Source organism: Atractosteus spatula, chromosome 17 (assembly GCF_055471065.1).
Source record: "Atractosteus spatula isolate fAtrSpa1 chromosome 17, fAtrSpa1.hap1, whole genome shotgun sequence".
Taxonomy (NCBI): domain Eukaryota; kingdom Metazoa; phylum Chordata; class Actinopteri; order Semionotiformes; family Lepisosteidae; genus Atractosteus; species Atractosteus spatula.
Genome location: NC_142722.1, coordinates 5,045,129 through 5,060,547, shown reverse-complemented (window position 1 = coordinate 5,060,547; position 15,419 = coordinate 5,045,129).

Sequence of the window (15,419 nt, the reverse complement as noted above, 5' to 3'; positions counted from 1 at the left end):
CTCACCAGACCTGATCTGTGTTTAACGTCTGTGGGACCACGTGTGGCATTTAGGGCTCAGAGTCCAGTGAGAAGACATGTGCTATTGTATATTTTGGAGACAGTTTGCAGCTGTATATTGGGATTATAAAGGGCTCTAAGGGTGTGGGAAGCACAGGGATAAGGATGTGTAGGTGGGAGTGCATCACTGTTCGTGTGAGAAGGAAAATGGTTCATCTAAAACAACTGGAACTGAGGAAACCTCTGCACAGAGATTGGTAAAAAATAAATGTTTTTAAGAAAATACAAATCATGTATGCATCAAGCAATATTAATGGAGATTTAGTGGTAAAAAATAAAAGCCTTTAACCAGATTAGCCATCTGATGAATTTTCATTGATAATATCCATTTGAGCACATTATAAACCAGCTCGTTACTGCAAAGGAACAAGTAATAGGTTTATTCCATGCTGAAAAAAAGAAGAAAGAAAACACAACGTTTTGGCCGTGGAGCCTTCTTCAGCTCGTTACTGGTCTTACGCCTGACTTGAACCCATGGCCACAGCTTCATGCTGCTGATCATCACTGGGAGATGAGGGTCTCTGGATAGATGCAAGTGACAGTTGTGGTTATCTCTCAGCAGTGCTGCAGTGGGTGCTTCCTTGTTCCAGCAGTTATATCATCCTGCAACTCCCATCTGGCAGTCCACTGAAGCTCAGCAGGTGTAAACTTGGCCAGTACCTGGGTGGGAGACTCCTGGGAAAGCTGAGGCTGCAGTTGGAAGAGATGTTAGTGGGGCCAGCAGGGGGCTCTCACCCTGCGGTCGGTGTGAATCCTAATGCCCCAGTATAGTGACGTAGACGCTGTACTGTAAAATGGTGCTGTTCTTCGGATGAGACATAAAACCAAGATCCTGATGCTCTGTGGTCATTAAAAATCCCAGAGATTCTTGAAAAAAGTAATGGTGTTACCTCGGTCTCCTGGCCAAATCTCCCCCTGGCCTTTAACCATCATGGCCTCCTAATAATCCCCATCTCTGAACTGGCTCCATCACTCTGCTCTCCTCCCCACTGAGAGCTGGTGTGTGGGGAGTGTACTGGCGCATCATCCAGGTGGGGCTGCACACTGGTGGTGGTGGAGGGGATCCCCATTACCTGTAAAGAGCTTTGAGTGGAGTGTCCAGAAAAGAGCTAAAGAAGTGTAAGCAATTATTATTATTACTTCCCCATCAACTGACCATTTGTCTCCCTTCAAAGTGTCAGGTGACTGAGGTCGACAGGTCATTCCCCATTCACTTTCTGGGGGAAAGTAGTTGAGACCAGAACCACCATCTTACACAGTTGAACGAAGTACTCAGATGGTTAAAATATCACTGGTTTTGTTCTGTACAGCAGTGCAGGAAAAGCAAACTTTGTGTCATCAAGGGGAAATTTAGCTGTTGTCTTGTAATCCATCAATTCCATGAACGCTGAACAGCAGGGCCCTGCTTTGTTCTTTCTGTTTTGATTACAGCTTAAATCACACCTTCCACACAACCATAGGAAAGAACAAGTCGAAAATGCTTGTGTGTTATTTTGGCATCATGTATTTTTGTGTGTATTATTATAAGTATGCACTGCAACACTGAAATCTATCAATGCACTGATTAGAAAGTGCTCTTTCAGTGACACAAGATGAAACTGAGGTCCCATATGAAATTTCAAAATTTAGCCCTTCTTTATACAAAGGGTAGTGGACATCTGGAACAAGACTTTGGCACATGTGTAGAGATGTGGGGAAATAGGAGTTAAAAAACTAATTAGTTGCCCCCTCCATAGGTTGAAAGGTTTAGATATGGCTGTGTTTTGAATTCATTGTCTTTTGGTTAGTTTGCAAAAAAAAAAACTTGGAATACTGTGCCCATTTACCTCTTTTGTGGCTTTATTGAGTTTTAAAATACTCTGCAATGCAGTGGCACTCATACAGTAGGTTTGCTGTAATATACAGGAGGGAAGTTGTTTGTGGGTACTGTAAGTGCCCCGCTGTGCTGTTCTGGCCTTCCACACTGGGCACATCTGTACAGCCTGGCAGTACTGCCCACACAGCGCTCCACTGGTCTCCTCAAGGACGACTGGCTAACATCTGGAGCGCTAATGTCCATCTGCAGAGTTCTCCCGCTGTGCTCCGCATTTACTGAGCCACTGCTGGGTTTGTTTAAATAATTAGAACCGCTGCCCCAAGAGAGTCATTATCCACACTTCGCCGAAGAGAGGGCCCAACTAACACACCCCCAGGACACTCCCCTCCACAAACCTCAAGGCCACGATATTATGTGCAGATGCAAAACAAGCCAGACAATTTCCCAAATATTTTTACCCATTTTAATTCTGAAATTGTTTGCATTTGAACACTTTAATGCTCGTTATTCTTTGAAAGCTTTGTTGTTGAAACGTGGAGGTTCTCCGCAAGTGTATATTTAGATTATATTTCTGTGCACAGTGTCTGCGACTGTGTCACTGCAACTTCAAATTAGGGTCATCAGAATAGAATTGTGTGACTTTGTTACCAGGAATATATTCACAGATAATAAATGAAGTGATAATAACTTGGTAACCAAGGACCTTTCCTAATTATTATTTACATGTTATTAAGAAAGGTAGATTGTTCTCACCTAACCATGTAAAGTGCAATTGATTATTAATAGCTTGTTAATTGTTCCACTATCATATACAGTCTCTGTAATCCTTCTTACGGCTTTATGTGGTTCTACATTCAATGTTGGGGGAGGTTACATGAAAAATGTACTCCAGTACAGTGACAAATTGTTCAAGCAAAGGATTACATTTTAAAATTAACAAGAAGTTGGGTAAAATCATTTGTAAAATATCAGCAGTTACTATGATCTCTGTAGTGTATTTCTGGTATGCAAAGGAACACATGATGTCATAAAGGCATTTTCCTTCAAACTCTTATTCATTTAAAAATGTAATCCCTTATGCAAGTAACATTTAACTGTAATGGATTACTTTTGTACTTGTATATGTAATGGATAACAGACTTGCACTGAATTCTCCTGCTTGTCGCTGCTGCAGATGACATACTGTACACTGTGTTAAGGAGTTTACAAGCAAGTTATCTTATTTTCTCATCTGTACAGTATTCATGATTTATTAATACGAGCTCAAAGTTGCGGGAACTAATTTCCACAGCTAACTGCCTCTCAGCTGCGAGACAGTTTTCAGAAAGCACGAAAATAAAGGAAGGGTCTGACGGTAGATTTGTCCCCTGTGGTTCCCAAAGAAATCAAGAAAACAGTTTCTGGTACCAGATGTGCAGGCGAAGACCACAGAGACACTTAATGGAATAAATTAATTAATTGAACAAATTGCTTAAATTCCTTTTACCCTGTGGGCTGCTTCCAAACACCCCCTGCCTTTCTGCTTTATTTTCAAGTCGGCTGTATTTCTGGGGTTACGAGGGGTCGTGGCCAGCCAGTTGACCTCTGTGTGCAGAAGAATGAAAGAATGAAAAGGCTGCCTGGGTGTTGGAGCAGATACAGTACGTGTGTGCGATTGTGCTTATTCAGTATAGTGATCACAACCTGGGAAACGTCAGAGTTGAATCAAGATTAAAAAGACACCCAAAGGTCAGAGGTGTCACACACGGTTTTGTCATGCGCTCACACACAAGGGCAATGGCAAGGAAACTGCTTCGCAACACCAGTCTTCAAGGGCCATGCAGTTATTTTTCAGTTAAAAACTCTTGTTCAACCAGTTCAATTAAGTAATTAGGATTGGAGGAGAAATTAAAACCCAGAGTTCTCTGTAGCCTTTGAGCTGCCCATTCCCGTGACAGCTTAATAATCCAGACTTTCAAGACTTTCATGTTGTTCTATACTCTGCAAATAGACGAGTCTACTTTAAAACGCACTCTCTATTATCCTAACGCTGTTACTGCTACACTGAGTAGTTGAAGTGTTTGTGAGGGTTGAGCCTGTTTGATCCTTGAATGTCTGAAGCAATGCACAAGACTGGTCCGAAAAGCACAAGGGAAAAGTCAATGAATCTGTTAGGCCCCCCTTCGCTCAGGATTGGAATTAGCCCACAGCGGCCCTGCCTGCTTTTAATGACTGGCTGCATCTTTCTAACTGCTTCTCAGGAAGACCAGTGGAAGAAATGGGCCTGCTTGCCCAGGGGGGCTGCTTTAGGCTTGACGCAGCCAGGTTGATTGGGATCTTGTCACGTTGCGTAGTTCTGGACCCTATGCAGACGGTATAATCCAGAAGTGAGTGGAGCAGGACAACGGGGAGGAGACGACGAGGATCAGGAGGGGTTGACAGACAGGGGGGTGTGCCCATGGCAAAGAAGTCCAAGAGAGTCCGGGGGGAAATCCGGGGTTCTTCAAAAGTTCTTCGAGAACTTCGAGAGATCCATCCGCGCCGAAAACAAGACAAAGTTAAAAACCGGAACGGGATCCGGTACAGGGATAGGGAAGTAAAACCAGGATGACGAGGCCAGTTGCTCCGAGCCCCAGAATCAGCTGGCTCAGGATGCCGATAGGAGGCCTATGCCCTCAAGACGCGGATGTAGGGCGACTTGATGGTAGGCGGGCCTCCGGGCGTCCGTCTTCCAATGGAGAGCCGGGAGTAACGAGAGTGCCCGCTTAAATAAGGAGGGGCAGGATTGAGGGCAGGTGCACGGAATCAGCAACATGTGAAAGAGCCAGAGCCCCCTTAAGAGGAGGGATTATGATTGTGACGGATGTCTCTTGGCTCCGAGACCACCGGTGCAAAAGCTGCGGGTCTGTGAGTGCAGACTCCTGATGCAACACAGCGCACAGAGCGACCTGGTGATTTCGGGTTGCTAAAAGCATGCTGCCCTTTCCCCTCCTTGTGCAGAGAGGCCCCCAGGACCCTGCTGCCTTGTGCCCTTGAAATAGTGATGCAGACAGATAACTGATCAATATCAACAGCAGCAGTAGCAGCAACTCAAGTCTCTGAAGCGCTCGAGCCAGGGATTTGCATCAATCCATTCATCTGTTGGGGGATTGATATCTAACCAGCGTTTTGTGGGGAGAAAGGCACGTAGCCTTGTGCAGTTGGACCCGGGTTTCAAACTCTGGGTCACAGACACATAGCTTGTTCCTATTCACACAGCCCAAATAAGTACCAACCCCACTGTAGTAGGACAAACGTTCAGCCTCCTTGCAGAGCTGATGAAGGTCCCCAGAACACTCCTGGGAGTGTCGACACTTCCACTGCCTTCTTGAGGAAATAAAATGACACAAAACACCAGCACCACATAGAACAACCCCAATTTCCAACCACCCTCGTTGGATCCCAAAAACCTTCCCCCCTTGGACCATCAGAAAGCCTGCACATGAGAGGAGACTGTTAGGTCCGTCTGGCCTGTTTAGCAGTCAGTAGCAAATTAATCTCCGAGTCTCATCCAGCTTTAAAGAAAGAAACCAGGGTACCGGCTTCAACAACATGACTGGGCAGCTTGTTCCACACTCCCATAACCCAAAGATTAGGAATGGAAGAAAGTTTACAAATAAGAGGAGGTCACCTAGCCCAGTTTAAAGTTAATCCTTCCTGTTAATTAGGATTAACTGGTCACCTCAGGTGTTTTCCTGGGTGTGCATGTCACATGGAAGCTCATGCAGGCCAGACGGACCTACAGCCACTGTGGGATCCTCAAAGGATGTGGTCCATTCTCTAGTGCTTCCAAACAGTGTTATCCTGAAGAGAGCTGCTGTTTCACTCAGGGTCTGACAGTGAGGATCTACACACCTAAGATAAGATAAGAGATAAGATCACTTTATTGGCCATATACAATTTCTTGCATTAGGAATTTGTCTTTTCACAGACTCCAGCTTGCTCTCCATGAGACACACAGACAAGGAGAGAGAAGCTTGGGGTCAGAGCGCAGGGTCAGCCATTGATCAGCGCCCCTGGAGCAGTTGGGGTTAAGGGCCTTGCTCAGGGGCCCAACAGAGTAGGATTCCTCTGCCGGCCGCGGGATACAAACCGGCTACCTCCCAGCCACAGGCGCAGATCCTTAGCCACAGTGCCACCCCGATGCAGATAGCAGAGCATGGTTTCGATCCATAGACCTCTGGGTTATAGGCCACCCATCTTACCTGTGTTCTGTGGGGCTTCTGTTTTAAGTCAAAGTAAAAAGCAAAGTTCAGAGATACATTAGACTAAGAATTTCTCTGTAAGCAGGACATTGGGGAACGTGATGTATCGAAGGCCCATAATGAGGATAAATGCCTTTCCTTCACCTCACAGAAACCGCGTCACTGTAAAACCGGGCAGCTTCCAAGACACTGCCTGCTTTAATCCGAGCAGCTCAGCAGGGACATTAGCAGGAAAGAAACGGTGCAGCTGAATGAATTATTTTATGGTACTGGGTTTAAAATAGCTCTCTGGTGGCCGACACCGCCCTTCGCGAAAGCAAAAGCTACACATCCCTTTCCTCCAGAGAGCGAGCTGCAGGGAGATTGTGTGATTAAGGCGCTTTCTCCTTGTTCTCTAAGCTCAACCTGCCCCTCGGAGTATAGATTTGTTTTTTTCCTGTCCAGGCGAATGTCAGGCTCATCCTGGCTCTTCTTACAGAATCCTATCGTCCCCCAGCGTGAGCCGATCTGAACCCCACCTCCTTGCTTTCCCAAGTGTTAAAGATGGCAGCAGCTGAAACCACTGGGCTTCCTTTTATTAATTGGGCTGTTCATCATCCAGATAAAAAAAACAGACCTTGTTTATAATCTGCTGCTGTTCTTAGACTGCTGGGGCTGGAAAAATAACAAATCAAAAATCTTCTTCCCGGCCATCTCCTCTCTTGATTTACAGTAATTGGGACTTTTTCTCAGCACATTGTTCACATTTTCCCACTAGAAGAAACGCTCGCTGAACACGCAACTTTAAAACAGTTAATGCATGTAAATGTGACATTGAACACGTAGCTTCTAAAACAATCCAGAACTCCAATCTTGATCGGCTTAGCCGGAACTCTGTCTTCAAATTAAGAAAGAAAATAGATCAGTAATTTAGTCGCTTTTCTCAAAACCTAGTGCCTGAAAACTAGAAAAAACTTATCAGAAGAATTTTAAAGTTTTCTGTGTAAATGATTTCCTCTCATTCAGGCTGTTTATCTAGCGAAGTGTGCAGTGTATATTTGTCTGTTTTTATTTCACTTTCATTATTTTCCTCACTGCACATGTTTTTCACGGTGGGATGGCAATGGTGTTTTTGATTTTGCACCCCCACCCCCTGCCAGCGCGAGGACAGAACACAGTGGCACAGGGAACTCTGATGAACACGTGCGGTGATCACGCTCCAGTTGTACTCTGTACTCTGGGACGACATGAATTTGCAGCTGATTACAGAAAGTTTAGACACATTACCGTTGCAAATGCTACTTATGGAAATGCAAGAGCTAAAATGACATTTTCAGTTAGCCGGAAACATGACAGATGAGATCGGGCTTTTCCTTCTGAAGCTCAGAACTGTCCCTCTATCAGCAGTGGTCTGACTCGCTAACAGCCCTGTCTCACACTGCTTCCGATGACACCTAATTATGTCAATTACAGCTGGCAAAGCAAGTGGCGATATCACGCGTAGATACAGAAGGCTACACAGGGGAAGAAAGAAGTGTTTTTACGCTGAGTGCCGAGAGAGCTCTGGCTGTCTGATCCTCCTCTTCCCTCGGGGAATTGCTCCAAGTTGTGTAGGGGTACGATCCTGGCTTGATCCTGCGATCATGGAGCTCCGTCTACTCTTAGAAGAGTGCCTTTAAAAGTTGAACCAGTTGGGAGGCTTGCAATAAAGTATGGTCTTTTATTTCTTTCACCTGATGACTGCAGTAGAAAATCATGCAAATATCATCTATCCTCGTTGATATGTGTGCATTTGTATTTCTTTTTTTTGTGCTGAGACCAAGAAGGTGACCTGACAAGAAGGAGAGTTGTCATTTAAACCCAGGTGGGGCTCAGGAGCTGAGACCTTGCCAAGCTGTGTGTTCTCGTCTTTGCGAGTGAGTTCCATTTGAGAAAATCAAGACATTCATTATCCAAAGGCCAAGATGCAAAATAATTATATATTGTAAATGTGTGCGCGGGGGTGGGGTTCTTCTCTTAATTCCTTTACTGCCATGGACTCCAGTTTGGTGCCTGTGGGTATGATGGTTAATTAAGTCTATTTTGGTGTAACAGGGCTCAGTGCAATGATGGAGTTACAGAAGTGACATCGCCCTCCTAGACTGCGACGGTGTAGACTGACACATTCTGTGTAGATGGTGTGGACTGCATCTGTCTCAGCCAAAGACTCCGTCATTTAGTGTAGCAGTGTTCATCGCTGTGTCGGGAGTGGGGTTGTGTCCGTCCTGAGAACGTGATCAAATTCCGCTGGTAAAAAGACCATTCCTGACCATTGCAGACCATTCCGTTTTACTGCTGTTTCCTTTGTAATCAGTGCAAGCTTTTTCCCAAAACAAGAAACTGCCTTTGGGACCAATCATGAAGCAGCAAGGATTTTTCAGCAGAGCAGGACACCCTTTGTACAAATCTGGTAGCGAGCGTTTTCTCTGAAATGCAGCATGAATTCCGAAAGCATTGACTCGGCAAGGCAGAGCTATGTCTGTGTGATCACAAAAGCACTGTAAACATTTTTATATCTAGTGCCGACAACTAGATGTCTAGTGTTTTTCTCACAGAAGCTACTTTACATATAAATTGGCACGTTGAGAAAGACAATTGAGTTTTCCTCCTTTCAGAGACGGTAAATTAGCGTTTGCTTAAAAACCAAGGGTGAGTGGGACCGTCTGAGTGGGGCGCGTTAAATAGAAGGGCTCAGCTGAAGTGTCAGTTTGTTCTGGAGATCAGAACATTTGACTGTAACCCAAATCTCTTGTCTTCACATTTCGGGCCTTCGTATTTCTAATTAATGACCCATTTTCTAGAACTGGGTGCAAAACTAACTTTACATATCTCACTGATGCTAAAAATAAATCATAGGAATAGGAACAAATAGGAACTGTGGCTTATGCACCGAGAATTCAGTCTTTAAAACATACAAAGGAGCAGCACATACAGTACAGTAAGTGCATGTTTTTTGTATGTTGCCAGCAGAAGGTTTGTCCTTGATGCGATCTCTTAAGGCATGGATCATGATTAAATCAGACAGTTCGCAGCATTACGATGCAGCATCACAGTGCTAGACGCAGCATGGCAGCTGTCTTGTACCATTCTGTGAACACAGCTCACACTTGTGCTGACTGAAATTGCGCTCCTCAGTGCCTAGTTTCCAAGTGGCGTGCGTATGGGTTTGCAGCAGAGAGATCACACTTTCCCCTTGCCTGCAGGTGTGCACTGAATGAACAAGGTGTGGGGAGCATGTCTATGAAGAGCCAGTCGGCACATGTGGCACGTTTTTGTTTCCAGTGTGTTGTTTTGCATACTATTGTACGACTGCACACGCTTTTGTGTGCTTCCTGGGATTGAACGTCAGCAGAGGTGAAATGTCAGCGTTGTGATTATACCATCTGTAAAAAAACCTGCTAATGTCAAGCAGACTTTCCTTTACTCGGCACGCTTGAATCCCAAAAACATATCGTCGCGCACATCTGTTAGGTTGTCATTGCACATGAATCAGCACGTCGGTGGGAATCATATAGGGAGCCCTCAGAGAGCAGAGTCAGTAGCAGAAGTGTTTTTTTTTCTTTTAATTATTATTGCAGGGCCAGTGAAACAGGAAAAAAATCCCGATAGTCCTTGACGCATGAAATTAGGATCCAACTTTTGCCGGGCTCGTCTGTATATTAGGTGTTAAATTTAATATGCAGTGGTAACAAATTGTAATGCGGTTATTACCCAGTGGGACAGTTAAACGAGTGTTCTTTCACTACTAGTTTGGCAAATCATATGTCTTCTGTTTAATAAGCGCCTGTTTCCCGTCCAAATCTTTTCATTTTTGGAAAAGAAATGTTCATCCAGTTCTGCCCAAGTCCTGCGTGACAATGTGAGAATTGTGTACCGTTCCTGTATTTCTGACGGTCACTTTCTTTCTCTTTGCTCTGTGTCCTGGCATTCATCTTCACTGGTATCCTGGGCATTTCCATCACAGGCTCCGGTAACGGGAGCCAGTCCAGGCTCTCGTGAAGCGTAGTTCAGGACCCTGTGCAGACGGTATAATCCGGAAGTGAGTGGAGTAGGACAACGGGGAGGAGACGACAAGGATCAGGGCAGGTTGACAGACAGGGGGGCGTGACGACGGTGAACCGGTGCTCGGGGGGCGTGACCATAGCAGACAAGTCCAAGGAGTCCAGGGGGGAAATCCAGGGCGAATTCCAAGGTCCAGAACCGGCTGATCCATCCGAGACGAAACAAGACGAGGTTAAAAACCAGAATGGGATCCGGTGCAGGGACAGGGAATAAAAACAGGATGATGAGGCCAGGTGCTCCGAGCCCTGGTCTCAGACGGTCAGGACGCCGGGAGGAAGCCGATGGCATCGGGTCTCTCCTGGACCCGCTGGTAGGTGGGCTTCCGGGCGTCCATCTCCCAATGCTAAGCCAGGAATGGTAGGAGCGTCTGGCTTAAATAAGGAGGGGCAGGACTGGGGACAGGTGCAAGTAATCAGGTAAAATATGAAAGAGCCGGAGTGCCCTTCAAGCTACCCGAGGGATGACAAAGCATGGACACATCATGCTTATGAAACACGATATGAAAACATGACATTTCTCCATGGGAGAAAACAATTCCCCAAGGACTCAGCAAGGTGTCAAGGTGTCACCTCAGATTCCCCCTTTTCAGTGAATTGTTTCAAAGATGAAGGCCGTAAAACGTGTGGCTGAGGTGGAGAAGTACAAAGAGCTCCATGATCCTAGAAGCCCTTCATACACTGACATCGCAAAAAAGATGGAATGTGTTTCCTGTCAGCGTTGAGCATGTTTTATATAAGACTCTACCCCACACCAATACAATTAAAGTAATTCAGAGTTTCATTAATCGAACAGTGTTATATGTGGTATAGTTGTTGAATATGTTGTTTGGTTCTACAGTTCCATCTGTGTCCGTGCTATGGAGTTAACAACAAATTGCGCAGCATGGAAACATAACTAGTGTGGCTCACCAGCTGTTTTCTAAAACACTACACAAGCAGCCTGCATGCCTGTTGCTTATTAACGGACTGCCATCCATAATCACAAACACCAGGGTTTTATTAATGTAATGCTAGACTAGTGAATGCTTTATGACTTTAGAGCACAAAGTAATTACTGGAATTGCACTGTGATAAAGCAATTTAATGTGTCATCAGATAAAATATAAATTAATAATATTAACTGTACAAACAACATTTAACTTTCTAATGACATAGACAACCCTTCTTGAGATTTTGTTTGTTCATAAACCCAACTGACCTGCCTATGTAATACGCTCCCAAAGATTACACAGATACAAGGTGTACTCCTTTTAACCTTCCAGTCTCTACATGAGCTTACCATCCATTATTTACAACCAGTACACCAGCTCACCAGTATATAATGACCTAACCTCTCTCTGTATATTTAATGATGTAAACACAAGAATGTGTTGCTCTGAAGTTGGCATGGTACTTTGTAGGATTTCAAAAAAATCAGAATTACCATAAATTGCCACCGCTATTAGGCTTTATAATGACTGTAATAATTTTAATGTTGGTATGTAAGTAGATGTTTTACTTCTTCTATGTTTTTATTATTGCTTAGACAATAAAATTCTGCTTTTAACAGTGATGCATGAATCAAAAGTCATGAAGTCAAATTGTATCTTCCAAATCACTGAATGAATAAATAACAGGCTGTTTAAAAATGGCAAATGCGCTTTCAAACTTGATGAAATAGTGCACCACTAGATAGACTATGGATCAGGAGATGAGGTATTGGTGCATCTTAATAGACCTTGGCACCACAGAACTGTAAATAATTGGAGGTATAGAACTAAAAACATCTGTCCTTGCTCCTTTGATGCTACACGTGGTAACTGTCACGAACCGTCTTTGAGGACCCTATGCAGACAGCACAATCCGGAAGGGAGTGAGAAAACACGGGGAAAAAGACTAGGATAGGGGCTGGAAAAATAACAGGGGGCATATCCAAGGTGCGCTGGTGCTCGGGGGGGGGGGTGTCCAGGGCAAACAAGTCCAAGGGAGTCCGTTAGAATATCCTGGGAAAGGCAATCTCCAAAGCCGGGTGATCCATCCTGACACAGACGAACGGAGTTAAAAGCCGGAGCGGGATCCGGCGAAGTGTCGAGGGAATAAAAGGGGTATATGGGGCCAGGCGCTCTCAGTCCCGGACCCAGATGGTCAGGACACCGTGGTGAAGCCGATGTCGTCGGGTTGCTCCTGGACTCACGGGTAGGCGGGCTTCCGGGCGTCCATCTTCCAAAGCTGAGCCCAGAATAGTAGGAGCGTCTAGCTCTTATAGGATGGGGGTAGGAACCGGAGGCAGGTGCAGGAGATCCAGAACAAACAAGGAAGGGCTGGAGCGTCCTTAAGAGGAGGGGTTTACGATCGTGGCAGTAACTCTCAGGACATTGACTGTGAGAGGATGTTCTGCCAAACAAATCTTCCCCCTGTCTGCTCAGGGTTCTGAGGGCAGTGTCTACTGACATTGCCTGACATCCTGTACAAGGACTTCTAGCTCCTGGTATGCAAACCTCTTTTTTCTTTTCCACCCACAACCTCCACCGTCATATGGTTCAGCTCTCTGCTCTGGCTACTATGATGCCAAAACATAGCAAAACATAGCTGATTCTCTTTCTCACTCCGTTTATGTGCTTCTGCGTGGCACACCTGCTGTTGTTTTGCTGTTGCAAAAATCTGTGCTTAGTATGCTGCACCTATTTTTACCCTAAATTCACATAGAAAACTCTGTTACATGCAATCAGGTGTTGTTAATTTGAGCTGTAGGTGCGCTGATTTGTAGACGCTCCTTTTGCACAGTGACACCTCTTGCATAGACTTGCTTTGCACAGGACGAAGGCAACTGACAGCTGTACCCACTACCCACTGCTGTACAGCACATGCAATGGACATCTTGCTTTAATGCATAAAGCACATGGCATGCACATCAGTGGGTGTGTAGTTGGTCAGTTGCCTTTATCCTTGTGGGCTACAGGATCTTCTTACTGTGCTATCATTTCACCTGAGCTCATGTTGGCCTAATTGAGCTGGTTGTTTGCTCATGAAAGTAGTGGTTTAATGAGGCACACAAAACCCAGGTCCATCCAGTTTCCAAATTAAAATTTGGTACACAAAAACCTGTAATCTAGTACACAGGGTATCTCAAATATAATACCCCGGATGTCTGCCTTGACTTCTTGTTTTTGAGATCTAAAGGTGACCATGAAATAAAACAATTTATGAAAGGATGAAAGGGGAGCTTTAGAGATGAGGGACAGCAGTGTACCCTTGTGAGGTTGAAGTAAAAGGATGTGTAAAATTCATTTGTTGAATTATTTATTTAAATATATAATACATAAAGGCAAAAGTCTCTCTATTCTCTGCCGGTTTTTAGTTGTGGAAATAAATGCCGGTCAGATTTAGCCTCTAATTTAAAGTTTTTATGTCGGACAGAATTGATGCCCTGGAGTTACAGTCTTTTCCATTAATAGAGCTGCACTAAATTCTGTTAGAGCGGAGATCAATAACCTTTCCTGTGTGAAAGAGAAGCACTCTGCTTTCTCCTGGCCTGGTGGGCTGGGCTGTCCCGATCTCTCCCTGCTCTCCCCCTGGGAACCATCTGTCAGGGCCTTGCAGGACAGGCCAGACCTGGTCAGCGGGTCTGAAACCGCAGGGCAACAACGGGCTGATGGGAGGTTTGTTCAAGGTCATCGCGCTCCACACTCTGTAAACGAACGAATTGGCAGCTGTCATTATTAATGCATGCCGGCACCTTCCTCCTCCTCGCCTTGTATTCAGAAACATGCTGTCTAGAAAATTAAGCTAAACCCCAAAGCTTTGGAGGGCTACCGGTGTTAAATTAGGCCAGGCAGAGTGATTGGTTCTGGCCTTAATTAAAGAAAGACCTAAAAACACGCACACACTAAACTCTGCATGTACCCTGAGGCTTTGCAGCCAGACACTGGAGTGCCTATTTTAAGCACAGTTCAGATTATGTTTGATAAGGCTTGGTGACAAAGTGAGTGAATCACTGAGTCCAGTCCTTATCCTGTCTTCTCTGTGAATCGAAGGGTATTAATAAGCTGTGAAGGGCGTCGAGGTGTCACTTGTTGTGTTGGATCAGGCTGAAGTTTTTCAGCATGTAAAGTCTGTTGTGCTCACTTTTTCTTTCAAACCATCTGGGCATGTCAGGACAGCTCGGCGTGTCGTGTTTTTTGAAACACAGGGCCCGGTTCATGCATATCCTTGACCTCTCCTTGTAATAGGGTCAGCGCCCTGCTTTTGTGCTGCTTTAGAAACTGCTTTGGAACTATGGGGGACCGCCTCAACAAATACAGGTACAACAACAGTACGTCTAAGGGTGTAATTAGCAGGTGAGCCAGAAACATGCCGTGTGTGGTGAGTGCAGCCCTGCTCTGCCCCTGTCAGAGTTCACTCGCGGTCTGTAGAGGACACAGCACTGCTCCCAAGACAGAAACAAGCTCCACTGTGCCAAATGACAAGGTCTCCACCCGTACAGGAATACCTCACCATCTAGTTTTCACAGATGGGGGGACGACACTTTAATAACAGGCACAAGCACCACTGAACAAGCGCTTTGAGAAGTCACCTTTAAAGGTGCTATATAAAATAAAGTTTATTATTATATTATTATTATCAACTAACTAATGCATCCAACACAGCTATTAATAAGGCAACACATACTGTATGTTACAACTGTGCAATCATAGCGTGCCTGATATTCTTAGCCAAGAACCATGCCATTTATTTCCAAAACCTTGCGTGTCCAGAGTAGTCTTCTCATGGGGGAAATGGACGTAGTCTGAAGGACTCCTGTGAACAAAAAGGGCGAAGCTGTGAAATATTAAAGCCAGTGTTTGACATTACTGAGTTTCTCACTTAAAATGAGTCAGGATGACACCCGGAAAACCTGGCGAAGATCCCAACTGAAATCTTATTTATTTCTAATTTATTCCCAACAGGAGCCCTTATAGACAAAGACACGTCTGCCTGCGTACACATGCCAGCATGATGGAAATACAGAATTATCTTTTTTTTGTGTTGTACGACAGCATTACTGCTTCGATTTCTGTCACTGCGGTTGTATGCTATTCTTAATAATTATTAATATCAGTTAATTTGCCTGATGCTTTTACCCTCAAGAGACTTACATTTGTATTCATTTGTACAGCTGGGGTTTTAGTGAATCAGTCTAAATGTGCAGTACGTTGCATCAGGGGTATAGCAGCACTGTCTCACCTTCCTGGGCTTGGAGGTGAGCCCTCAGCTGTCCAGTTAC